A 27,221-nucleotide genomic window follows, 5' to 3' on the forward strand; every position below is an offset into this window, starting at 1 on the left:
AAACAATAATTGCTGTTTATCCCCAAGCATTCTTTTCTAGAAATTAAATTTAAAGGGAAAACAATATATTTTACAGGTTGTTTGGCTATTCTTTGTTTTTGAATAGTTAGACAAATTAAATTATTGCAGATAACCCAGGAACATATGTGATTTACATATGTGAGATGGGTGATTATATAAATAAAATAAATAAATATGAGAAAGACCAACATATGTTCTAAAGAGAAAATTTCTAAGTAAACAGGTAGGTTATATATCCCAATGTAGTCTGTTTCACAACCCAGCTTGAAATCAGCCTTTGTGGCATTGTTGTTGTTATTATTATTATTACTATTATTATTTTCCCCAGCTGTGGAAGAAAAAACAAAACACATCCATGGGTAGATTCAAACTGAGGGAAGGAAATCCAGCCACTTCCTCTCCTAACATACTGTCTTCTTCTTTGCTGTTTCCCATCATACAGTTTTCCTCCCTCAAGCAAGACAAAAGGTTAAAATGTACAGTTAGAATGGGCTCACACAAAAGATTAAAATGTGGCAGAAAGAGTTAACATTCCTTGAACTTAGCTGAAAGATCTCCTTAATCAAATAACAAAAGATTTCTTCTCTGAAGAAGTTCACACCTCAGCTCAACAAGATGCCAAATTGCAGGAAACCACAACTCAGTGGGGTGCCTGACTTCAGGCCACTCCCTCTCAGAACTCCAGCTAAGTGCAATTTCTAAGAATTCTTAGATGGTGGGCTCTTTCGCACACCTTTGAGGAACAATTACAGGACCTTCTCTATATAAAAGGCTCCCAGGGAAACTGAGGGTGCGGCCGCCTTGCCACAGCTGGTTCTGTGTATTGTGCTTTTGGAAAATAAACTTCATCTGTGATTCAAGCAACTGACTGCAGGTTTTATTCCTGGCTCAGAAACGAACTTGGTAAGATTTGTTTCTAACAGAATGTTTGAAACTACTAAAATTTATTTAAATGAGGCATGATATCTACAGATTAAAAACATCATTTAAAAGCAGTATCTGTCTTAATACCAATTAATCTATCTTAGATAGTAAAGAATTAAACATGCATTATGTTTATGTCCACCAATGTTGGAAGGCAGAATGTCTCCCTGTTAATAGAGATTCTCTGAAATGTGAAGACTTTAATTACTTATTTCCTCCAATACAATGGTCAGCTATTATAATTGCAAAAAACCAATTTCATAACCCTTTAGGCCTATATTATATAGCAGTCAACACCCCAGAGGCACTTAAATACCATTAAGAATATAACTTGCTGGTAGTGGCAACAGATGCTGCCATCTCTAAGATTTATGTATGGCCCTGTGGGCCTTGTGGAGAACAAAGCCAGGAACTTTGCTGGTGCCAGACATTTTCATTAGGCAGAAATGTCTTCACTCTCTGTTCCTCTTCCAACTCTTTCATCTACAAATGATGGCACCACAGGAAGCTGCTAAATGGCTAAATAGGACAACACCCAAAACACAACTGCTTTAAGTGGAACCTGGACAGAAAATAATAACCCCCTGGCCAGGATGCTTGGAATTCAGTGTGTCTCTGTGTGTTTCTCCAGAAATTTAGAAGAGGAAACCAAAACATAAGTCATTCTAATAGTATTAGCATAATAAAGCTTTACCACATTGTTTCAAATATGGCAAATTAATGGCTTTTGCATTGCAGGAATTTGAAATGAGCCATTATGATCAATTCCAACATTAAGGGAGAGAAAACAAAATTACTTCCAACTACTTACATCAGTTTCAGAACATGAAATTTTGGATGTATTCTTAAGTAAGGATGAAATAGAAATTCAGTAAATAAGGAAGCCATGTATATTCAACCTGTTTATTCTATCACAAGTCCACTGGCAGCAAATAAAAATATATTACTGAAGAATGTGCTTGTGATTAGCATGGCTGGATGAAATTCAAATATTTAATACAGAAACATTCCAGGTTTAATCTCCTGCCATTTTCTGTGGGTCAAAATCTGAGAGCAAAAAAAATAAAGCGTTCACAGAGTGTAATTATAAAGTAATCTTCCCAAAATTAATATAAATTTCCCACTGGTTTCAATGTCACAGATTATCAATGAATAAATCTGATCATAATAAAAGGTAGAATTTCACCAACTATTATATTTGAATTAAAGGTACTGTGGCAAGGCATAGTATAAAGCACACATACACAGAGAGATTTACATTTTTTATATTTTTATTTGTATGTTTACATGTCTGTCTGTCTGTCTATCTGAAATATATACACATACATTCCAAAATCATTTACTTAATACAATTAAACCAGAAGGAGTAGAAATAGAGGACTTCTAAGTTTAGGTTTCCCTTTTTTAATAAGATGCCTTCTTTGATTATTAAAGCAAACCTAACTGTATTAAATGAACAGTGGGGGCACAAATGAATTTCTAAACTCACTATGGACTTTACAACTTAGATCTGGCACCTAGCCAAAAGTAACTAGAATTTGTTCTAGTTATCAAAGAAAGTGTATATGTAACTGGATAAGCATGCATGCGTAATGAGGTAGCTAGCCAGAGGATCATGTGCTTAATGATTTAGCTGAGAGAGAGCAAATAGCATAAAAGAGAAGTCACTTGCTAGTCTTCAATCCTCCATTTTGAAGGAGTTCATTCAACCTTTAATCAAGTAAATCGATATGCAGATTGATTCTGTCTGGTTGTACTTTATTCTGGTAAGGAAAGAAAATTTCTTTGCAAGATTCAAGGGCACCTTGATTCAGAAAATGTTTGCATTTTGACTGATCCAGTGTTGACGCAGATGATAGAGATATAGATGATATAAACAGATAGATATACAGACAACATATAAGCATTCCTGCTTTGCTAATTTCAGTGGTAATTAATTTTGCATGGATAAGGCAGTGATGAAATTGATTCTTTTTTCCATACAAGCAACTTCTTATATGTGCATGTGTGCATATTCAGAGATAGAAATGTTTTTCAAACACTATGTTTCAAATCTACAATTCAGATTTGCACAACTTTTCATCATTTGTTTAAAAGGTTTTTCCAACTCATTTTTAAGGTACCTTTGAATGTCTTAATTTCTTCTGGCATTTTGAAATTTATTTTATAATTTAGAAATGATGGAGGCTGTAATATAGGTTTTGGGGGTTGTTTCCATGTTAAATGAGTGAAGACCTACAGGCTGCTGAGAATAGAGATTAAAACTTTTGCATACGATTCCCTTGAGGTAGCTGAGAATGATTACATTCTGGCTAATATCTCTCCTTCCCATGAAATACTTGTGCAGGCATTAGAGAATTTAGGGTACATTAGAAGCAGTTCGAGGTTACCCAGCAATGACTTCCTTCTTCTCCTTCTCCTTCTCCTTCTCCTTCTCCTTCTCCTTCTCCTTCTCCTTCTCCTTCTCCTTCTCCTTCTCCTTCTCCTTCTCCTTCTCCTTCTCTTAAAATGGTCATATCATGGTTCCAATAAATGCTAGAAATGAAAATGTGATACTCTTTTAAAAAGTCTGGTGATGCTGTCTAATCATGTTAAACTTTTTAACATTAACAAAGAGAAAAGTTTTGGTGCATTTCCACTATGAGTATCTTATTCAATAAATCACCTATGAAAATTTCCAGGTTGACATACAGCCCATAAACATGGAAATAAAACTGGAGTGGATATATCCTGTTCTGTTACTCTGGCTGAAAAGATGATTATGTAGTGATAGACAAGTTATGATACACATCACTCAATCATCTTGTAAAATTCATTCATTCATTCATTCATTCATTCATTCATTCATTCATTCATTCATTCATTCATTTTGTGATGGGAGAGATTACTTTTTAATGATATGCATTATTCATATATCCTATTTTCCTTAAAAATATTTGTTTTAGAATGCAATTACTTTCAGTGTATTCCTTGTTTCTTTAATACATCAGCATGTTTGGCTTTAAGGGCCTTTTGACTTTTCCACTAGCACATTATTACAACTGCATTCCTCCCTGTATATTAAATAGAAAAATTCATTAGTTGTTATTTTTCATACATGACTTCATAAAAATAATCATCTGATTTTTAAGGATATCACTCCTAAAGAACTCTCATTTCACACAGATAATTTGAATATCTGTAAGTCAATCTTCAATATTATCTATTTATGAAAAATATTAGACCACTGGCAATCCAGCTTCTGTTTATCTTAGGTAATACTAATCATTTTGAAGTTATTAAGGTAATAAAAATAAAGCATGGGCATTTATATATTTTTCCCGTTATGGTCTTGATAAATTCCAGTTCAAAATTGATTGGGCTTTTAGAAACATAGGGCTAGATTGCCAAACAATGTTCTTGTCCACAAAGGCACTTCCCAAAAGTTCAAATTGATTTTTTTTCCAGATGTTTTAAGCCCATGGCCCATGTATAAGAGGCTTTCTTGACTCTCAGAAGGATTTTGGAGAAAGAAGTTGAAATAATGGGGGAAAGCTAGGTGCTCTTTGAGCTTGGTTGTTTTGTTGCAGACTTTTCATTACCCAACTAGGTAACATCATCAGTGCAAAGTCTATTGTGTAAGCAAAGTTTCAATTTTTTGTGTCTGAATTTAACCCACCATAAATGTGGATTTATTCAGGTACCCAAGGCCACCCATTCAATATATGCATCCAATCTTTTTGGCATTTTTAGTAGCCTGGATAGTAACAGTAGAGAATAAAAGTATATGAAAGATCATCATATGCTTTTTTCCAGGCAACAAGAGCTATACAAGGTACATGTGCAAGCTGATTGCCCTCCTGTTAAATAAAGGGAGTTATTTTTTCCTTCTGATTTTATAGATATTTTGGAAGATTTTCCTTCTTTCTTGGTTCTTCTGTTTCCATCTTTGATGTCTTTGCAGATATTGTTGTAATACTGTTTCTTGTCTCTTCTAACATCTGTCTGAAATTCTTGTTAAGTTCCTTCCTTGAAATCTTTGTCTTTCTTGGCTTTGGCTTCTATTCTTGGCAATTTTTACTTTTGTTATGACATCCAGTTTGCTTTCTTCTGTTTCTTGGTCTTTCACTCTCTCTCTTCATATTAATCCTTAATGAATTATTTGATTTCATTCCAGTGTTCGTCTAGTTCCATATTAGTAAGGTTCAGGACTGCAAAGCTATTTCTGATGTTCTCTTTGAAAATGATAGGTATATGCTCAAGATCATATTGTGAAAACTAGTTGGATTTCTTCCTCTGTTTTAGCTTGACTTGGAATTTGTGATCTGTTCCAGCCCCTGGCCATGCTTTTGCTGTTATAACTAAGCTCTTGCACCTCCTTGCACCAATAATATGGTCAATTTGATTTCTGTGTATTCCATCTGGTAATGTCCATGTATACAAGAGTTATTTTCATAGTTGGAAGGCTGCACCAGCAAAGAAGAAATCATTGAATTATCAGAAATTGATAAATCATTGTTCTGCTTCATTTCTGTTTCCTAGGCCAAACAGTCCAACTATGTTTTCTTCCTTACTATTTTCAACGTTGGCATTGTAGTCTCCAACCATATGTGCATACCTTGGCATATACTCCAAGCATTCTTTGCTCATCTGTGTCAGGATCACACCACCACCAGACTGAACCAGCATGGCCAGACCTGAGGGGCTTTTCATTAGTGATATGAAACACATAGTGAAACAGAGATATAGGCAGTTCATCTATAAAAATGGTGCTTTCCTCCTTAAACTTTCAATTGTCAGCATTTACATAAATATAGCTCTTAGATGTAGCTGTATTTACCTATTATAAATCAATATTGCATAGACCATGAAAATTGTATGCCAATGATACATATGTCAATTTTGCTGAATGTGAATGCTCAAACAGTATAACTGGCTTCAGATTTCCAGAAGATGTGATATCTGTTTGTGGCCCCTAGCCCCATGCAAACAATCACTTGTAAAATATGAAGTTTTATATTTATTCTAGAGGAAAAATAATCCAGGTAGATTATTCCTTAATTGGAAGTGGAGTGTAGTCATCCTGGGTATATTCTACTGACTAGTAGATAAGATAATTATCTTTATATTCCCAGGTTCCATTATTTTATAATGATAAAAGTTCATTAAGCAGCAATGTTTCTGTGACCAGAGACAGGGTGCAAATTAGTGTCTGTGTGCATATAAGTCAAGTCTGAGTATCCTTAAATTATTTTATTTTTACTTTTCATTTAAATTTGTGATAAGGAACTTGTTATTTTTTTCTGTTTAACTTAACACACACAGTTACATACAAATACACATTCCTGGAATTAAATTAAAAATGATTTTCAAAATTAGGGCAATCTTTCCTAAAATAATTAAGTGACCTTATAAGCAAAAAAATCAGGGATTATGGTTGTGTGTATATGTAGTTGTAAAGTAGATTTATAAAGTTATAGGCTAGATATCAAATATGACTAAGAATTTCTTCCAAGATGCAAAGGCATGAATATGAAGAATGACACAATTTGCATTTCTTGCCAAAGAGAGCTCTGAACTCCATTTGTCAAAAACAGCATCACTGGTCTCCTATGCCACTAAACAAACATCTCTGAAAAGAAGCTGCAAAATAAATTTGTGATATGGACAAAGGGGATATTATAGCTGCTGTTTCAAAGTGATAAGAGTAAAACTATGCAACTAAAATATTTTGTGAAGTAAATTCTATGAAATTAGGTGTATATGTATGTGTGTGTGTGTGTGTGTGTGTGTATGATTTTTATCTTTCTCCTTCCTTCCTTCCTTCCTTCCTTCCTTCCTTCCTTCCTTCCTTCCTTCCTTCCTTCCTTCCCCTTTTCCTTTTCCTTTTCCTTTTCCTTTTCCTTTTCCTTTTCCTTTTCCTTTTCCTTTTCCTTTTTATTATTTGTTCTGTGGGCTGTTTTTTTTAAGTGTATTTGGTATTTTGTGTATATTATTTTTAAAAATGTTGCTACTAACTTTCTGAGCTTTAAAGACTTAGAACACATCCATGTTATAGGTCAGGAGGGGAGTGGGGCAGATTCTATAAGATAATGCAGACCAAACTTAAATCAATAGGTGCAGAAATGTAGCATAGAAAATACACCCAAGGAAGAGCTGTTCACAAGATAAAGACACAGGTCATCTAAGCAGGCCTACAGAAGAATGCATTTATGCATCTTGATGATCTCAAGAAGGATCATCAAATAGAAAGACAGTCACAAAACAAAACAAAACAAAAAATTGACTGCAAAGGCAAGGAAAGTTAAGGTAATCAGAAAAGTAAATGAGGCTCTGTTGGCAAGATAACTAAGTGATAAATTAAGAATCCAATAACATTTATATTACCTACAAATATTTCTCTGACATTGTCTCTCTCTCTCTCCCTCTCTGTCTCTCTCTGTCTCTCTCTGTCTCTCTCTCACTCACACACACACACATACACACACACACACACACACACATATACAGATTCTGTATATTATATTCTCTCAAAGTAGTCATATGCTGCCTGGTGTTGATTCACCATGGAGATTAGCTGATAGTAATCCTTTCCTTTCTTCTATAGCTCTCATAAGGATTGGGGACACAAAGTTTTGGTTTATAATGCCAAAACATGATCCATTTATTTAATTTAGAAGGTAAGACCAATTCTATGTACAGTCATCAGTTCATTATTTCCTCACTATTAAACATGTAAACTGACAAAAAGGAGAAGGAGAAGGAGAAGGAGGAGAGGTAGGGACAGGATGCTGAAGCCACCAGGATTTGCTCCTAACCACAATGGCACTAAATAAAAAGTTTATTGTGATGTGATGCAATGGAGGAGTTTGCATTGTGATATTGCAATGCCTATTTCAGAACATGTAACACTTGATGTTTATATTATTTGGGGTATAACCAAAGCCTTAGTTTTTCAACATCATAGAAAAGCACATTTTTAGAAAAGGAAATGAATACAGCACACAACATCAGCAAGTACTTCTCTAGAGATAGTACCCAAACTTCATGGTTACATAACAATTCAAAATTCTGGTACAAAATAAATAGTTAATGCCTGTGATCTATAGTCTGCATATGTTCCAGAACATACAGTATAAACACAAAATAACTTAGTGATAATAACTATGTGTATAAGCATTTAGTATTACAACTAGTAAGTGTTAAAACTTAATGTATGCTTTAATTTGACAGATTAAAGCATTATTACCTGTATACATAATCAACCATAGTGCTAGACCTCAGACAATAAAAAACCTCTTGCTTGAATAGGCATATGCAAAGATGAAATAGTTGTGAATATTAGGTTGAATAGAAGTATGCAAAGATGAAACTCTTCAGTGACATATTACATGGTCAAATGTTACATTGAATTAATCATACAAAGTGCTAAGATAAATAATTGAAATATTTGCCAAATGAGTAAGTAAAATATTGAAAAAAATGACCAGCAATGTCAAAATGTGCAATGTTATACTGGAACATCAACATGATGGATAATCAGTCAAGATCTAAGGTCAAAGTTCTAAGTTCCAAAATGTAGTTTGAAAACTATCCATGCTGAACAAGTGTTTTTGGCACCAAACATAAGTAGCTTGTCATTCCCTTCCATAGACTGATTTTGGAGTTCCTTCTCCCAGTTGAGTTGATTTTCCAAATTTCTTCCTCAACTGCTTGTGCATTATTTTTATCTTCAGCCTTTCCCTTGTGGTCTTATCAGTAAAAATGACCCTGCTAGGAGCTCATCCTTAATGTTGCTCTCAGTAGCACTGAAGCTACTAAGTTTTCTCAGTATATCAAAGTAGCTTTATTGTGAAATGAAGCTGAAGTACGTATTGAATAATAATTTCTCTTTTTTGATCTCTACTCCCACCCTATGACATCATTTTGGAATGTGTCTTTGATTTGGTAGTGTCCATTTTTTTTTTTTTTTTGGTTTTGGAAGAAAGAATTAAAATATGTCCAACCTGTGTTTCCTTAGTTGTTTATAGATCTGTGTGGATCTTTTAACAAAAACTTCATTAATTCACAGCCATATATGCATATTCAGCACCCTTAACCAGCATGAGACTCAGACACAGAGCCTTCTAATAGCAACTGCAATTGAAAAAAGTTTACCATATTCATAGAAATGTCAGTGTGAAAGTCAGCAAATAAAAAATAACTAACTATAGTTTTGGACTAGCCCACACATGAGTAAGGAGTGGAGTTATAAACTCTGCACCATCAATCATCATACAGAAAATAATGCAGTAATGGCCTACTGATTTGATTGTGGAGACATCCTGCATAAGGGATATTATTACATCTCCCCCATCATAGTGAGAGTAAGGCACTGAACCTTGCTAATGTGAATGCTCTTCTGTGTGAGGTAGAAGTTATTCTAATAGAGATAATTGGGGGATGTGAAAGGATTATAAAAGAAGATCTTGAGGCAGTAAAATGGAATTTTAGACCTGTTTGTCCAGATCAAGAACCTACTTGCATAATTTTGTCTATTCTGAGTGATACTAAGAATGGAATAGAAAAGCCTCAAGAGGGGTGGGAGGAATCATTGGCCTTTTTGCTATGATCAAGTGTGTGGATTAACCATGATCTGCCTTGACAAGTGCTTTGCCACACAGAAGTGACTACTACATATTGATAAAGTATTGAGGTTGACTCATTGGCCTTGATCAGCTATTTTTCCTTGATAATAGAGGCTTCTCTGCATGTATTGCCCTGCATAATTGCTCCTGTTATTCACAGAACTGATGCAATGTGGCTGATCTAACAAATAGACAAACAATGTTGCTTGACTTCACTGGAGCATTTCAGTCAATGCTGTGATAAAGCAAGTGATCTTTGGAAAATCTGTGAAACCTAGTTGCTAATTATTTGATTGCAGTCTCCCAATACCAGCAACTGAAATTCAACTGTCACATTATTTGGGGCAACTCACTCTTTCTAGACAGGAAGAAATAATTTTTATATTACCCTAAAATCTGTACCCCAGTTCCAAAATATTTCCAAAGAAATTCATGAATGCTGTAAGCTTAAAAAGAAAACTTGCTTTTGTGAAAACTTTGATTCCTGTTTTTTGGGTAGAATTTATATTGTTTTCCATAGGCCATATATACATTTCTTATTCCAACATGCCAAGTGCCTCTGCTTCTCACCTGGAAAGTAAGCTAGGAAAAAGCTCATGAAAGGTTTATTAAAGTCGATGGCTCCAGAAGTCATAGCAGTGATGTTTCAATCAAGAAAAAATATAGAAAAATGTTCCAAATATTTTAAAACATTATTATTTTGTGGTCTATATGCAGACTACATACAGTTGGTCTAGTTTTCCAATTACACTCTAGACTGGACCTATGGGACTCTTAGAACAAATAATATTTTCAAACTTTCTATCCCTGGAGAGGATTTCTGTCTTAGAATTAGAGCTTCCCATATTATCATCCCGTTACATTTAATGAATGTGTATTCTTGCCCTTTTCTCCTCTATTCTAATCATTTACCTTGCTTCTTATTCTGCTAAATGCTGTTTAACAATAAAACACACCTTCCACTGAGTCCCAAGATCCCTTTCTTTCCATCACAACTTGGTAGAAAGAAAAGGATCTAAACAGTTTCTTTTTCTGCTTGTTTTATACACTACTAGTACTTCTTTTTCCCCTTCATGGATCACTGCCTTGTCATGGCGAAGGGGCTTGCGTAACTCAATGAAGCTATGAGCTATACCATGCAGGGCCACCCAAGACGGACAGGTCATGTCAGAGAGTTCTGACAAAATGTGGTCCACTGGAGAAGGAAATGGCAACCCACTCCAGTATGCCAAGAAAACCCCATGGACAATGTCAAAAGGCTAAAAGATATGACGCCGGAAGATGAGCCCCTCAGGTTGGAAGGTGTCCAGTATGCTACTGGGGAAGAGTGGAGGGCAATTCCAAGTAGCTTCAGAAAAAGTGAAGCGGCTGGCCCAAAGCCAAAAGGATGTCCAGCTGTGGATGTATCTGGAAGTGAAAAGAAGGTCCAATGCTGTAAAGATCAATATTGTATAGGTACCTGGAATGTAAGATCTATGAACCAAGGCAAACTGGATGTGGTCAAACATGAGATGACAAGATTGAACATCGACATCTTGGGAATCGGCGAATTGAAATGAACAGGAATGGGTGAATTTAATTCAGGTGACCATTATATCTACTACTGTGGGCAAGAAACCCTTAGAAGAAATGGAGTAGCCCTCATAGTCACTAAGAGAGTGGGAAAGGCAGTAATGGAGTACAACCTCAAAAATGACAGAATGATCTCAGTGTGAATCGAAGGCAAACCGTTCAACATCACAGTAATCCAAGTCTGTGCCCCAACCACTGATGCTAAAGAACCTGAAGTTGACCAGTTCTATGAAGACCTACAACACCTTCTAGAACTAGCACCAAAAAAAGATGTCCTTTTCATCATAGGGGATTGGAATGCTAAAGTAGGAAGTCAAGGAGTAATCGGAATAACAGGCAAGTTTGGCCTTGGAGTACAAAATGAAGCAGGGCAAAGGCTAATAGAGTTCTGTCAAGAGAACAAGCTAGTCATAGCAAACACTCTTTTCCAACAACACAAGAGACAACTCTACACATGGACATCACCAGATGGTCAATACTGAAACCAGATTGATTATATACTTTGTAGCCAAAGATGGAGAAGCTCTATACAGACAGCAAAACCAGGACCAGGAGCTGACTGTGGCTCAGATCATGAGCTTCTTACTGCAAAATTTAGGCTTAAATTGAAGAACGTAGGGAAAATCACTAGACCACTCAGGTATGACTTAGATCATATTCCTTGTGAGTACACAGTGAAGGTGATGACTAGATTTAGAGGATTAGATTTGGTAGACAGAGTTCCTGAAGAACTATGGACGGAGGTCCGTAACATTGTACAGGAGGCAGCAACTAAAACCATCCCAAAGAAAAAGAAATGCAAGAAAGCAAAATGGCTGTCTGATGAGGCTTTACAAATAGCTGTGGAAAGAAGGAATGCAAAAAGCAAGGGTGAAAGGGAAAGATATAAGCAACTGAATGCAGATTTCCAGAGAATAGCAAGGAGAGATAAGAAGGCCTTCTGAAATGAACAATGCAAAGTAATTGAGGAAAAAAATAGAATGGGGTAGACCACAGATCTCTTCAAGAAAATTGGAGATATCAAAGGAACATTTAGTGCAAAGATGGGCATGATAAAGGACAAAAAAGGCAGGGACCTAACAGAAGCAGAAGAGAATAAGAACAGGTGGAAAGAATACACAGAAGAACTCTACAAGAAAGATCTTAATGTCTCTGATGTCCATGCTGGTGTGGTCACTGACCTTGAGCCAGACATCCTAGAGAGTGAAGTCAAGTGAGCCTTAGGAAGAATTACTGACAACAAAGCTAGTGGAGATGACAGTATGCCAGTTGAGTTATTTAAAATACCAAAAGATGATGCTGTTAAAGTGCTGCACTCAATATGCCAGCAAGTTTGGAAAATGCAACAATGGCCACGGGATTGGAAAAGGTCAGTTTACGTTCCAATTCCAAAGAAGAGCAATGCCAAAGAATGCTCAAACTATCGCACAATTGCACTCATTTCACATGCTAGCAAGGTTATGCTCAAAATCCTACAAGCTAGGCTTCAGCAGTATGTGAACCAAGAACTACCAGATGTACAGGCTGGGTTTCAAAGAGGCAGAGGAACTAGAGATCAAATTGCCAACATTCGCTGGATCATGGAGAAAGCACGAGAGTTCCAGAAAAACATCTACTTCTGCTTCATTGACTTTGCAAAAGCCTTTGATTGTGTGGATCACAACAAACTGTGGCAAATTCTTTAAGAGATGGGTGTACCAGACCATCTTACCTGTCTCCTGAGAAATCTGTATGGGGCCAAGAAGCAACAGTTAGAACCGGTCACGGAACACCTAATTGGTTCAAAATAGGAAAAGGAGTATGACAAGGCTGTATACTCTCACCCTCCTTATTTAACCTATATGCAGAATACATCATGAAAAATGCCAGGCTGGAAGAATCACAAGCTGGAATTAAGATTGCAGGGAGAAGCATCAACAACCTCAGATATGCAGACAATACCACTCTAATGGCAGAAAGTGAAGAAGAACTAAAGAGCCTCTTGATGAGGGTGAAAGAGGAGAGTGTGAAAGCTGGCTTGAAACTCAACTTTAAAAAAACTAATATCATGGCATCTGGACCCATCAATTCCTGGCAAATAGGAGGGGTAGAAATCAAGCAGTAACAGACTTTATTTATTTGGGCTCCAAGATCACCGCAGACGGAGACTGCAGCCATGAAATTAAAAGACGCTTGCTCCTTGGGAAGAAAGCTATGGCAAACCTAGATAGCATATTAAAAAGCAGAGACGTCACCTTGCCGACAAAGATCCACATAGTCAAAGCTATGGTTTTTCCAGTAGTAAAGTATGGCTGTGAGAGCTGGACCATAAAGAAGGCTGAGCGTCGAAGAATTGATGCCTTTGAACTGTGATGCTGGAGAAGACTCTTAAGAGTCCCCTGGACTGCTAGGAGGTCAAACCTGTCAATCTTCAAGGAAATCAACTCTGATTGCTCATTGGAAGGATTGATACTGAAGCTCAAGCTCAGATACTTTGGTCACGTAATGCAAAGAAAGGACTCCTTGGAAAAATCATTTCCTGATGCTGGGAAAGATTGAAGGCGAAAGGAGAATAGGACGGCAGAGGATGAGATGGTTAGATAGCATCACTGAAGCAATGAGCATGAAACTGTGCAAACTCAGGGAGGCAGTGAAGGACAGGAAAGCCTGGTGCAATATGGTTCATGGGGTCATGAAGAGTTGGACACGACTTAACGACTGAACAACAACAAGAAGTACTTCTTTTTATATTTCATTTAATTTTTATTTTATTTCTCATTTTGTGTTTTACATTGGATCGCTATTCTACACAACCAAATATTAGAATTTGAAAATGTAGTAACTGAATTTAGAAAGATGCAGTTTTTACCATTATTTACTTAGCGGATCTGTATTCGGAATTGATCTTAGTTTTGAAGCAAAGTCTAAACATTTCTATGGGGATGGATAAATGGTAGAAAAAAGTCCTAGATCTGATCATAGATCAGTAGTTCCCAACCTTTTGTATGCCCCACACCCTAGGAAATGTTTGATTAATGTACGCATACCCTACAAAAATCATATAATATTTGAAGATGAAGAAATCTAATTTCTAATGCAGGTGAACAAACCGAACTTTCAAAAATAAGCTTTTTTCAGTGCATAAAATTGTTGCAACCCCTGAAATTTCATCTTGCACCCCCTGGAGGTGCGGGCACCCCAGGTTGGGAACCCCTGTCATAGATGTTAAGATTAACAGCTCATATAAGCATGGAAAATAAGTATGGATTATGGACTTAAAGAAATTAGTGTTTATTTCATTTGATCATATCAGCCCATTTAAAAATACTAGGCCATTTTAAAATATTATACTCTTTTCCCCAAATCTGGTGCTGTCAGAAGTGTAGCAGATGTCAACAGGGAAGACTTACTGTTACTTCCTACTATTTATATGAACAGGATTAAAACAGATATTATATTGTTTGTCAGCCAATTATTATTATAAAATTGAGTAACATTTCCTATAGTATTAATGAGGAAGAACTTACAATATTAGTTTCTAAGAAAAACTAAAAAACTTTGCAGTCTAATTCAATATAACATTTTTAAACTGTACAGAAATAATACTAAGACTAGTGTTCCTGATTTTCATATAAAATAAATAAATGGAAAATTCACAGGAATCCTTTTGAATTTATCTCAAATTACCTTAATATGGATGTTCCTTTAAATTGTAGATCTGTTATAGAAGAAATCTATGTACATTTCTGTTATGTTTCTTATACTATTCTGAATTTTAATGCTTTTTATATAAACATATATTTTAAAATGGAACAGATGTGGTATGTGTAACTAGATTGCTTAATAAAAAATATATTTTACAACACTTCAGACTGATTAAATTATAAACATACACTTTTCATGTCTTTGTGATGAAACAGCTGAATATTCTTCGCTCAATTCTGATTTTATGGAAATGGAAAATACTCCAAATTAAATACCATAAAATAGATCATGTTTCTGTATAAAATGAAGTCAGTATAATAGCTGCTCAATGGAAATAGCATAGATAATATCAGATAAAAAATAAAAGTTCGAACTACATAGCTCCTCTATTCTTTGAGCCTTCTCTAGAAAATGCTGTGTTTTACCAACCTATTCTGATGGTGTAAGATGATGTAGATGAAGGTTCGATGAAACCTGACCAAAGCTTTACTTCTTTGAGAAATGCTGCAGAATGAGTGATGTCTAGAGAGCAAATCCTCTTATCTTCAATGAGGATAAAATGTGGCTCAAGAAATTCCCCATCTCTGGGGGAGATGGGTGGCATGTAAATTTAATAAATAAATAAATAAAAAATCTGTCATTAATATATAGAAAGATTCTAGAGAAAAGTTAACCTGTAAGCACTTTAAAAGCAATCTGGAAAGTGCTTTAAAAACAATGCTGTGATTATTATAAACTACATGGATTTTTCAGAATTACACTCCTTTAGTGAACATTATCAAGTGATGGATGGATACATCAGAACAGGAAAGGCTGAAGAGCTCCTGGATGTCACAAAAATAGTGGGAGATCTCCAAGGAACCACAGAAAGTGCATTGTGATGCCAGGAAGATATGCAGTAAGAAGTGGAGAAAGGGAAGCAGCCAGGAGCCAGTCCCCAGTCAAAGATAGCATTTTTTATTCATCATGTTTTAATGGGAAACAAATGGCCATATAAACATGGATCAAAGGTGATTAAAATAGATGAAAGACAGGACCAAAGTATGTGGTTAGTACCTTTGGAATAGACCAAAGTATCTATTCCAATAGATGAAAGCATGACCAACAATGAATGTGCTTATATCACTTTAGAATATTCAAGCACTTCATGTAGCCTGCTATGAATCCAGTGGTTCCATCACTGATCTTAGAAAAGCCTTAAAACTAATTCTGAACTATTCAGAAGAGCATTTATTTAAGTTCTGTCATCAATAAGCTATTGTTATTTTTGTTATAATAATTCCAGAAAGGTTTTGACATTTTTAAAGATGATTATCTCTGTACTATACATTTTTCTGTTATTGTAGAGGGTAGAGAAGATAACCATGATGGAGATAAGCCAGATCTATTCTCAGATCAGTGAGGAGAAAAGTGGGACTCAAGCCTAAAACAATCTGAGGGAAGGAGAAAATGACTCAGACAGACACCTCCTTAGTTTCACAAGAGTATTAGAGGGAGGGGGAAGTAAAGCACAATCAGAGTTTCAATATTCTTTTGTAATAGTCCATCTTAATAAAAGTAGTTTTAGACTTCCCTGGATTCTGTTTCTTGGTCTGGTCTACCCTGTGGGGCTGACAGTTATGAACCTTATGACTGTTTATTGTATACCACCATGAATCCATTTGGAGTGGGACAATATAGTAAATACATAAATATTATTTCATTCTTTTTTTTCCCTTTTTCCCCCCATTCTTAGCAGATTGTAGGAATGCTGTGACAGTACAGTAACATATCTTAACTTCACCTTATGTTTGTCTAAATATCCCATGATATTTTGATTAGCATGCCACTTAAGTGTGTGATCAGTGGCATGACAGCTAACTGAATGTACAGATGGCCTGAAAATCATATTCAGAGAGTGCTCATTAGTGGTTTCTTATGAAAGTGGAAGAGGCTATCAAGTTAGGTGCCAGAAGAATCAATATCTGGGGTAATTCCAACCATTTATCAAAGCTGTTGGGGAGGTGGTTCATCCCCAACTCAGGCATAGCAACGTTTTGCTCTGTTTCTCTGGAACCATCTCTCTGATTTTAACAGACCAAAGCTTTTTTCTATCCACGAGATAAAAGAGACTGGGACAGCTGCCTTTGCTTTATGTGTCAGAAGTAATGCCTTTCCCCAGTGTTGATTCTGCTTGAGATAAAGGAATGTGCATTCCCAGTCTGAGAAGCCAGCTGTCATTCTTGTGAATGTAGGCTAGAATCACAACGGTATCAAATCAATCATACTTTTTTAAATTCAGTCCTGCTCCATATGTATGCATGAACAGATTTATGCTTAAATCACACATTTAGGGGAGAAAAAGAAAGAAAAAAGATAGCTCTTTGTCTAAACATTATTCCCCAGATAGTCACCATTCTTATTCCTTCTTGGACTTCCAAATGGGATGATTATTTATTCTGTATTGTCTCATCTCATTCATCTATTCATGCAACCTAGCAGAATAATTCTTCATCCTGGATCACATTCTTTCAGAAGGTCACACAAGAACCACAGTCTGATTCTTTGATTACCACTGCTCATTGCAACATAACAGGTAATTATCACCATAGATGATAGTTCTTACAACAACCTAGATGATACCAATTCATATTTTCTAACATACACTGTAGACTTAATCCTACATTTTTACTTCCCTGCATATATTCTTCAACCCTATTACATAACATCACTACCTCATTCAACATACACTGTAGACTTAATCCTACATTTTTACTTCCCTGCATATATTCTTCAACCCTATTACATAACATTCACTACCTCCCATCATTTCCCTTAGCTTTACAGATTGATTGTTTGATTTCAGTAACTTATGCTCTTTATCATTTACTTCTCACATATTCCATGTTGCAATCTTTGCTATGTCATAGGCATTACCATATAAGCCCATTAATATGCTCAAGACTGAGAAACAAATACAAAAATAAAAAAAGTAAAATTAAATTTCAGATAACAAGCAATTCTGGTTTTGAAATTTATAATTTGCTAGATATGTTTGATTTACAGAAAGCAACTGTGTCATGTTGGAGTCCCTACCAAACACTTCTAGTAAGGATTCATAATTGTGTTGCTTAATATAGAAGTTAAAGTAAATGAAGTGAACTCTATGATTAAGTATGGATTATGCTAACCCTGAGATATGTTCATGTCTTTTCTCTACAATACTGGTAAAAGGCCATAATGTGGGTAAATGGAGTCTAAATTCTAAAAATGTTTTCCCGTTCAACCATTACATTAAATTTATATTCTAAAATAAGTTGAAAATATTTACTGGAAGCAGAAGAGAGAGTGAATTAATATTTTGATTTTTTTTAATGAAAATGAGAACTAAGGAGAATAAGAATGAGTTTGATGCTTTTTGCTTATCTGGCATTCTGGGAGATGCTTCTTTTGAAAGAATTATTTATGTGTGAAAATTTTTATAAAAGCTAAACTTCATTCAAGGATTTTGCTTTTTGTGAATTTATTTTAACATTAATACTTTCTAATACTAAAAAATAAATAAAATAGAAGGACTCATCTCACTAAATAAAGCTAAATATAACTTCTTAAGCAGGATCTATATTTTCCTTTAGAAATGATGAGCCTAGAAATGGTTTCCATGCTCACAGAACTGCATAAATTAGATGTATTGCACGTATTGCAACCATGACATGAGACTCTATAAAATAAAATAATATAAAGACATAAATAGATTTCATAGAATTGTTGGGTTGTGCCCTTGACAGTTGAAGGTCACTATTGGCATGCTGTCATTAGCCTTGCTCAGCAAGTCCTAAAAGTCTCATCAACAGAGGAAGTATGTTTTGTTGAAAAAACAGTTTACAGTGATCATCAGGTGAGAAAGGTCTTTCTTCTTTAGATGTGAATGAAACAGTGAGAAAAATGAAAAGAAAAGGTCTGGATCATGAATAACAACTTCTCAGAAATATGTGTTTCTTTTCTGTAGTTCAGTCTGTTCAGTTTCTGTGGATGCCTTGACACAGCCCTTCATTTACAGCTTAATGTAGCAGATAAGAATGCAGATCTGTAGTTTATCATTTTTAATTAAAATATAACATGACTTGCTTGAAATTGTGCTCATAAATTATTTAGCCAAGAACTTCAAATATGTGAGAGTTCTACAAGCAGAACAAGTGAACTGTAAGCTAAAACCTATAAAGAAGTGAAGGGGTAGCAGACCTTTACACCAAGACTCTGGAAGTGCTACAAAAATACATAATTAGGACTATGCCAAGAAAAAAAGAAATTTAATTTGCAAGTTGAAATTAACCTTTCTGCTGGAGGGATGTGTGTGTGTGGGGGGGAGCAAGATCCAGAACTGCTTTCTTTGTTCATTTTGCAAGGTGTATCCAGACAAGTTAAAAGGAATAAATTCTGATTATTAGATATTATTCTAACTCAGAAGCCCCAAGGAGAGAATTCTAAAACAAGGCTGAACAGAAAATATCAGACCATGTCTAGCAATTCAGGAATCTATTGCGATCTCCACAGGTGCTACTTTGCAGGTTACTGGATGACCCTGATTGTAAAGTTTGTTCGTTTATTTGTTGAATTTATATGGCTGCCCTTCTCACTTGCATGTGACTCTGGATGATGTATACAACTAAAACAAAAACTAAACAATCAATATAGTTTATCCATTAAAACAGATAAAATCAATTAAAAAGTATAATTACAAAAAGACAGGGAAGACTGCAATCAGTTTATACTAACTAGTTAATGGGCTCCATGCTTCCATGGGATTCCTAGGCCTAATGGCAAAACCAAGTTTTGGGGGTCCTCCAAAAAAGCCAAGAGGCTTGGGGCCAATCTCACTTCAGTGGGAATGATATTCAAAAGGGCAGGTGCCATAGCAGAAATGGCTTTCCACCTGGGCCCCACCAAACAAAACTCCTTGGCTGATGGGACCTGCAACATGCCATTCCCGCTGGACCTGATAGGACAGGTAGTTGTAATTTGGGTAAGGAATCCCTCAAGTAATGTGGCCCCATGCCATATAGGGCTTTAAAGGTCATCACCAGCACCTTGAATTGGACCCAGAAACAAACTGGCAACCAATAAAGCTCACATAGCAGAGCTATAATGTGTGCAGATCTTGGGATACATGTAACTGCCCACACTTCTGCATTTTGCACCAGCTGAAGCTTCCACATACTCTTCAAGGGCAGACCCATGTAGAGTGCATTACAACAGTCCATTTGGGAGGTGACTAGGGCATGAGTGACTGAGAGTAGAACCTTCCAATCCAGAAAAGGGCACAACTGGTGCACAATACAAAGCTGTGCAAAGGCCCTCCTAGCCAGGACTGCCATCTGCTCTTTGTGCAGGAATCCTGAGTCCAGAAGGACCCCCAGACTGTGCACCAGGTCTATCTGGGGGAAGTGCAATCCCATCTAGCACCAAGATGGTAAATCCAGAGATACAGAAGGCCCCCAAACCCGAAGCCACTCAGTCTTGCCAATTTCAGCTGAAGACTGTTGTTGCCCATCCAGACCCCTACAGCCTCCAGGCATTAAGAAAGGACATCAATAAGCATTACTTAGTTCCCCAGGGGCAGAGATGTATAGCTGGGTATCATCAGCATACTGATTGTACTCACCCCATGGTTATGAATGATCTCACCCAATGTTGGATTCTAGGAAACAGATGGGATTGTTGCTGCTGTACCAGTCTCTCTGCCTGAGTTCAGACCAAACGGCTGTGGATTTAGGGACCACTCACTTCTGGTTCTTCTATCCTTAGTCCTGCATGGGATCACAATTCCTCAAAGAGTACTAATGCACAATTTGGGGGTTGTCTCAATTTGGGACTCTCTTTTGATTCCTGCAGTGGTAAGGAAGGCATTTACCCAAATTCATCTTGTGCATCCATTGTACTCATTCCTGAAAGGCCTTCCTCTTGCTCACTCATGCCTTTATCACCTTCCTCTCAGAATATTGCAATGCTCTCTACAGATACAGCTGGTCTAGAACCTGGCAGCATAAGTCCTTATGGGTAAACCTTGGTATGCCATGTAAACCCACTACTACACAAGCTGCATACCAGTAGGTTTCCAGGTACATTTCAAAGTGCTATAGTCATCTATAAAGCCCTTGATGGCACATGGCCTGGATATTGCCAAAAATCTTCTGTAATTATCTCTGCCCATCCTATAAGTTCAAACAAGATCAGCATGCACTGGATTTTATCAATTGAACTGTCTTCTCATGGTACCCTTTTCTGTTGCCATGCCTGCCCTGTAGAACAATATTCCATCTGAGATTGTGATGGCCCCTACCCTAATGGCCTTTAGGAAGTCCCTGAAGGCCTAGTTTTAACCCCAGGCCCTGGGCCATGATATTATATAACATTTAGGCGAATGGTATGTTGGTCATTTTATTGATTCTTATTAATATTGTGATGTTTTCAGCTCTCTGTTAGCCACTCAGAATCATTTGGCAAGTGGGCAATCATACTTAAGATTAATCATAATTAAGAAATAAAATAAACTAGGGCTATGCAAATTAAAATACATATGTTATTATTTTTGGTAGCTCTTAATAGACTTTTGCTGATTAGGATTGAATGATGAGTTTTTATACTTTGATTATTGATAAAGGATGAGTTATGGGAAGAAGAGATTTTTTTTTCCTTTTTTCTTTATTGAAATACTAGAGTAGGTGTTAAATTACTGAAATTTTTATACTTGTCTGGAGGGAGGGGGGAAGTCATCTATATATTCTCTTTTTTTCTTCTTCTTTCTATCTCTTTGCACTTCTCTTCCTTTTCTCTACTTTTTATATATATTTTAGTTTGTATTAGTCTTTTATCTTTATATTTGTAAATGCTGATAAAATTATTAATTAAAAAAAGTAGTGCTAATATACCTTCACAGTGCAAATCACCAGACAGAATCAAAGTCTCATCCAGACCTACTGAAAACCATAACTATCCTGATAAAATGTTCTATTAATGCAAAGCAATAAATAAATATATATTCAGAGACATTATCTCAACCACATGATCTCACTCAGACTGCACATGCATATTATCAAAGAATGAACATTTGTAAAATGGGTGCTTTGTTTAAAGATCAGTTTGGGAAAACCCAAACCCCAAAAAGGCACAGATGATGAGTGCATTGTCAGTGCAACATCTAAGGAAGTCCTGCTAGTTCCCATTTGCATGGCTTTGATATCTGAACCCTTTGAAAAGCAGGTAGTGGGAACATAGTGGTGGTGGTGCTTCTCCGTCTGGCCCATACTTGGACACAATTCCTTGAACCTGCCATGTATTCCCAAGCAAACTTAGATTAATATTTCTAAGGTGCCTTGACTGATCAAATTATTCCATAATTCATCAGATAGCTCTCTTTAAACTGGTCAGCTAGGCTAATTCATTCCAGCCCGTTCCCTGAGCTAACCATTGAATGTTAACCATTTGACTTAACCTTTACCTTGTCATAAGTGTCAGATCTTATGATTGTCACCTATTTGATGAACTGTCAAAAGCAGATTTCAGTTTTGTAATTAAGTTAATATAAGGTTGTTCTATGAAAGATGAGCATTGATTTTGTAGCTCCTTCAGTGAAAAAAACAGTTCTAAACCCTAAACCTAGGAATGATCCTTATGATTGATTGTTCCATTCACAGCTTTTTAAAGAGGTAGTAAGATCACAAGAGGTGGAAAAAGAGGGGCTATATTTTTGTATTCGCTGAATTCATATTTTAACATTTCATGTTGAAAGATTCTGTGTGTGATGATGCTGTCTATTATAAAAGCCTGCAGCAAGGGCTCTGTACTGGTTATGGCAATATAACTCTTTGTCTTAGCTTCACATTCCCAAGTACACAGAAAAAGATTAGATAAGTAGATTTATTGCAGAGATTTAGGAAGCCATCTAACAACAACTCCAAATTTTGCTCTATATTTATGTTAGTCCCAATGTTTAAATTCTGCCTCTCTTCCTCTGCTGATTTGATTTGGTTGCTCACTTCTTGATGCTGCAAGATTTATTCAATCTGTCCCTTGTTTACAGAATGTTTTTCTCTGGTATGGAAGTCCTACCTTATCAATACCAGCCTGTACGCTAACTGATAATTTTGGGTCCTCTGTCAGTTTTTATCTCATAGTACTCTCAAATCCTAGAATCAGAAACCCAAATTACACAAATTATACATGATGGCTTTCTAGACTGAACTTGAAATATCCTGTGAATTACTCTCTTTTCTCATCCACTGTTTTCCTTCCTTCCTTCCTTCCTTCCTTCCTTCCTTCCTTCCTTCCTTCCTTCCTTCCTTCCTTCCTTCCTGCCTGCCTGCCTGCCTGCCTGCCTGCCTGCCTGCCTGCCTGCCCGCCTGCCTATATTATGTTCCAATCTTTTATTTTGTTAGTGTATGATACATTTACACTTGTACTTGTGTTTATTTAGAATTCTTTCCTTTGTTCAGTTATTCTCCCTGAAATTAATTCATTAACTTCTCCCTATACTATTTTGTTTTGCTTTTGTGGTATAAAATTGTAAATAGTGTAGTTACATTGTATAGTTCAGTTGTGATTATTCCTTTTTCCTATCTACCTTGTAAACAGTATTCCCACACCTTTGGGCCCCATTTTGCTTCCAACAGATAAATGTAGATTCATTCATTCATTCATTCATTCATTCATTCATTCATTCATTCATTTATATAGCTGCCCATCTCACATATGTGACTCTGGGCAGCTCACACAATTAAAAAAAAATAATAATAAGCAGTTACAAATAAACAACTAAAATAAAAACCATTAAAAATCAATTAAAATACTTTAAAAGTTAATTTGCAGGAGAGTGCAATCCATACAATTGCTAACAATATAGCCAACTGACAGGCTTCATACCATCACTGGATCCTCAGACACGAAGACAAAACCATGTCTTGATAGCCTTCTGAAAGGCCAGCAAGGTTGGGGCCAGACTAACCTCAGGGTGAGGAATGATGTTCCAAAGGGCAGGTGCTGTGGCACAAAAATCTTTCTTCCTGGGTCCCATCAGATGACATTCCTTGGTTGATGGGACCTGTAATATGCCTCTCCTGCCAGATGGGTAGATGTAACCATGGAAAGATAATCCCTCAAATAACCTGGCCCCATGCCATATAGGGCTTTATAGGTCCTTACCAGCACCATGAATTGAATGTGGAAGCAAAGTGGAAACCAATTCATCTCACAGAATGGAGGTACAGCATGCAGTGATTGAGGAGCACACATAATTGTCCACACTGCTGCATTTTGCATCAGCTATAGCTTTCAGATGCTCTTCAAGGGCAGCCCCATGTACAACACATTACACTCATCTATTCTGGAGGTGACCAGGGCATGAGTGACTGACAGTACAGCCTCCTGATCCAGGAATGTGCACACAACCTGAAGTTGCAAAAATGTCCTCCTAGCCATGACTGTCACCTGCTCATTGAGGATTCCCAGATTGCACATCTGATCTGTTTGAGGCAGTGCAACCCCAAGGATCGTAAATTCCCAGAACCTGAAGCTCCCAAAATCCAAAGCCACTCAGTCTTGCTAGGGTTGAGCTAAAGCCTGTTCTTCCCCATCCAAATCCCCACAGCCTCCAGACATCAGGATAGGACATCAAAAGCATCACTTAGCTGAGATATTGTCAGGTTCACCCCAAATAACTCCACAAGACAGTACAGATACAGTTCTGTTGTGTTTATTAGCTTCCACCTCAAAGACAGAAATCTCTCCAGACTGAATCTAAACTTCCCAAACCAGCAAGCCAAAGCACCATGAATTCCTTAAGGTGGTGCCAGTCTCATCTTCTTAATCTTCCCACGCTCCTGCTGGGGGCTAAGGAAATGTTTATCTCCCCAAGCACAGCCTTCATCAAACCATTCCATCACAGATATACATGGTGATGATACCTTACTCCACAGTGACAGATGACCTCACTCAGCAGCATCATGTAGATGTTAAACAGCAATGCAGAGAGTACTGAGCTATGCAGCATCCCACAGAGTAGGAGCTGAGGGCTGGACATCTTGTTCCCTATTACAACTGACTGAAAGTATGGTACATGCATCAAAATATCATGGGTCTTGATTCCTGTGAAATCTTAGGTATTCTACTGGAAAGCAAGTATATGAACAAGGCCTTGTGATTAAAATGACTGTATATATACAGTATGTATGTATGTATGTATGTATGTATGTATATACTGTATATTTGCTCTGGCAATCTGGTACTGTTCACACCTTAGTCTTTATCTTTTTGTGTTCCCTTATTGATACACCTGCTTTAAGTTCATCATTCATTTCTCTACAGTGGCCAGTGCCTCTGGATAACTTACAAGGTGGCCAAGAATACTGTATCATTCCCCTAGTGTAGTTATCCAATAGTCAATATTTAAAGGTTTGTTGTCTGATCCTACTCCATTATATCTAGTAGTCATTTTTGGGTCCAATCAACTTTTAAAAAAAGATGTAGAAAATTATGTAGATTAGATTAGATTAGATTAGATTAGATTACTAGATTGTTATATTCACATGTTATTGTAATATTCTGTTTTGAGGTTATTTTTCTCTTACTATTACCTTCAGCTATCCAGATCATAACTGCCTCCAAGTATAGAATAAAACAATCAACAGATATTCACCTATTTAAATTAGGAATGCCTCTGCCATTTTTTTCAGAACTTCTGGATTTTAAAAAAAACTTATTTCTAATTTGAAATGTACATTATGAATTCTTAATTTTCCCATTCTTTTTACTCCAAAGGTTCATTGGATTATAGTGTCTGTCTAATTTGCTACAACTTTCAGTTGCATTGATCCATTTGGACATTTTGTCCCACAATTGTCACACTTCTGTGTGCATACTTTTGATAAAATTCAAGATGCAGCATTGTGATTGAATGTATAATTATAAGAAATATGTTTGGTATGTCTTTTCACCAGTATACAATAGATCATGCATAAATATCTACAAAACTAAAAAATCTTGATTCCATCCTAGGTACAATCACATTGAGATATATGTGTAAATGTGCAATTAACTCTACAGATAATATGTGAAATTCTTTAATGAATTTGATTTTGTTCAAAAGAAAATATATACTTAATATTTGAAAATAGTCCACAATGTAACATTGGTTGATTTATTGCTTGTGGATACTTAAATGTTCATAGGATGCCATGGTTAGTGGTTAACAAATATATAACTATTCAGTATAGATATAGTACCTTATAATAGTACCCTTTTCCTTGTTCAATAACATATTATAAAAAATGTCATACTCTTGTTTCCTGGGTGATCTTGTTTTTTCTGTTCTAGATAGGTTTTACTGCTCATGGGGTTCACCAAGTTTGCCATCTAGCTTTCTATTGTGTAGTAAATATATTACTATTTATGGATGTTTTAATGTTTTCTAAAGCAAGCAATGAATTAACAGATTTGTATGTGTGTGCATGTGTATAAATGTATATGAGTGTGTATATGAGAGCCAGCATGTGAGAGCCAGCATGGTGTAGCAGTTAAGGTGCTGGATAGACTAAGGTGTGGGCCTGTAGTTGTGATGAGCCCTAGATTAAGTGGTTTATCTGGACACTTTTCAGTCTGGGTTCAAGCCTGGGAATGGTACTGAGACCACATTGATCATTATTGTGGATAACATGTGGTGGAACCAAGATGGGGCAGTGAAATCCTTTCGGTCTTATTAAGCGGCCTTTGATACCATACAGCATGGCATTGTTTTTTACTTCCTTTGGTGTCAAAGGTGGGAATTTGGTGTGTGTTCATGTGGAATTGTAAAATTCTTTGGATCTTTCCATTGCAAAGAGGACAGAGGTAATGCTCTGTAGGAAAGATGGGAGATAAATCTAACAAATAAAATAAGCAAAAGTAATTTTACATATCTAACTGCCTATAATGCACACAGTGCTATATGGATGTTATGCATGCAGTTTACATTTGGTAAGTATCAACAGTCAGGATAGTATATGGACCAGATCAATACTTATCTTAATATGATCCCCCAACATTGAAAAATAATGATCAGACCGCAGCATTGCAGGAAAGGTTACCTGATCATATTACTTCCTTGTGAATAACATTGCTCTTCTAAATTTACTGATATCTGTTTCAGATAACATCTTTCTATAATTGTATTTTAAAATCTACATAATTCAACATTTACAGAAAGTCTTTCAACTTAACTCAAATCCAGCTGTGCAAATGATTCTTCAAATAAGGGTAGTTGAATTTCATTAACTTTTTTATACTAAACAGGCTTAAGTATAGGTATTTTGTTGAATTTTGTAGGAATTAATGTAACAGCTATTTTATTGTGTTATACACTGGATAGAATCGCTTGCTTCTTTGTTTATTTATGTCTTATTTCTC

General features: G+C 36.2%; 1 long non-coding RNA gene across 21 annotated transcripts in view; it reads left to right on the forward strand.

The window, feature by feature from the left end:
- Nucleotides 1-2,574: 2,574 nt before the first annotated feature.
- The window catches only part of LOC148216862 (uncharacterized), a 137,239-nt gene continuing 112,592 nt past the window's right edge, over nt 2,575-27,221 (forward strand). For 20 of the 21 annotated variants that reach the window (XR_015794570.1, XR_015794568.1, XR_015794550.1 and 17 more), the window contains exon 1: nt 2,575-2,711. This is a non-coding gene — a long non-coding RNA (uncharacterized LOC148216862). Of the gene's footprint in view, nt 2,712-7,531; nt 7,605-27,221 lie in introns of all 21 variants that reach the window. The other variant, XR_015794562.1, reaches the window with a different exon arrangement.

The sequence above is a fragment of the Python bivittatus genome, unplaced genomic scaffold (assembly GCF_059951505.1).
Source record: "Python bivittatus isolate LINGU-HERP-01145 unplaced genomic scaffold, Pbiv_v1 ctg000070_np1212, whole genome shotgun sequence".
NCBI classification, from domain to species: domain Eukaryota; kingdom Metazoa; phylum Chordata; class Lepidosauria; order Squamata; family Pythonidae; genus Python; species Python bivittatus.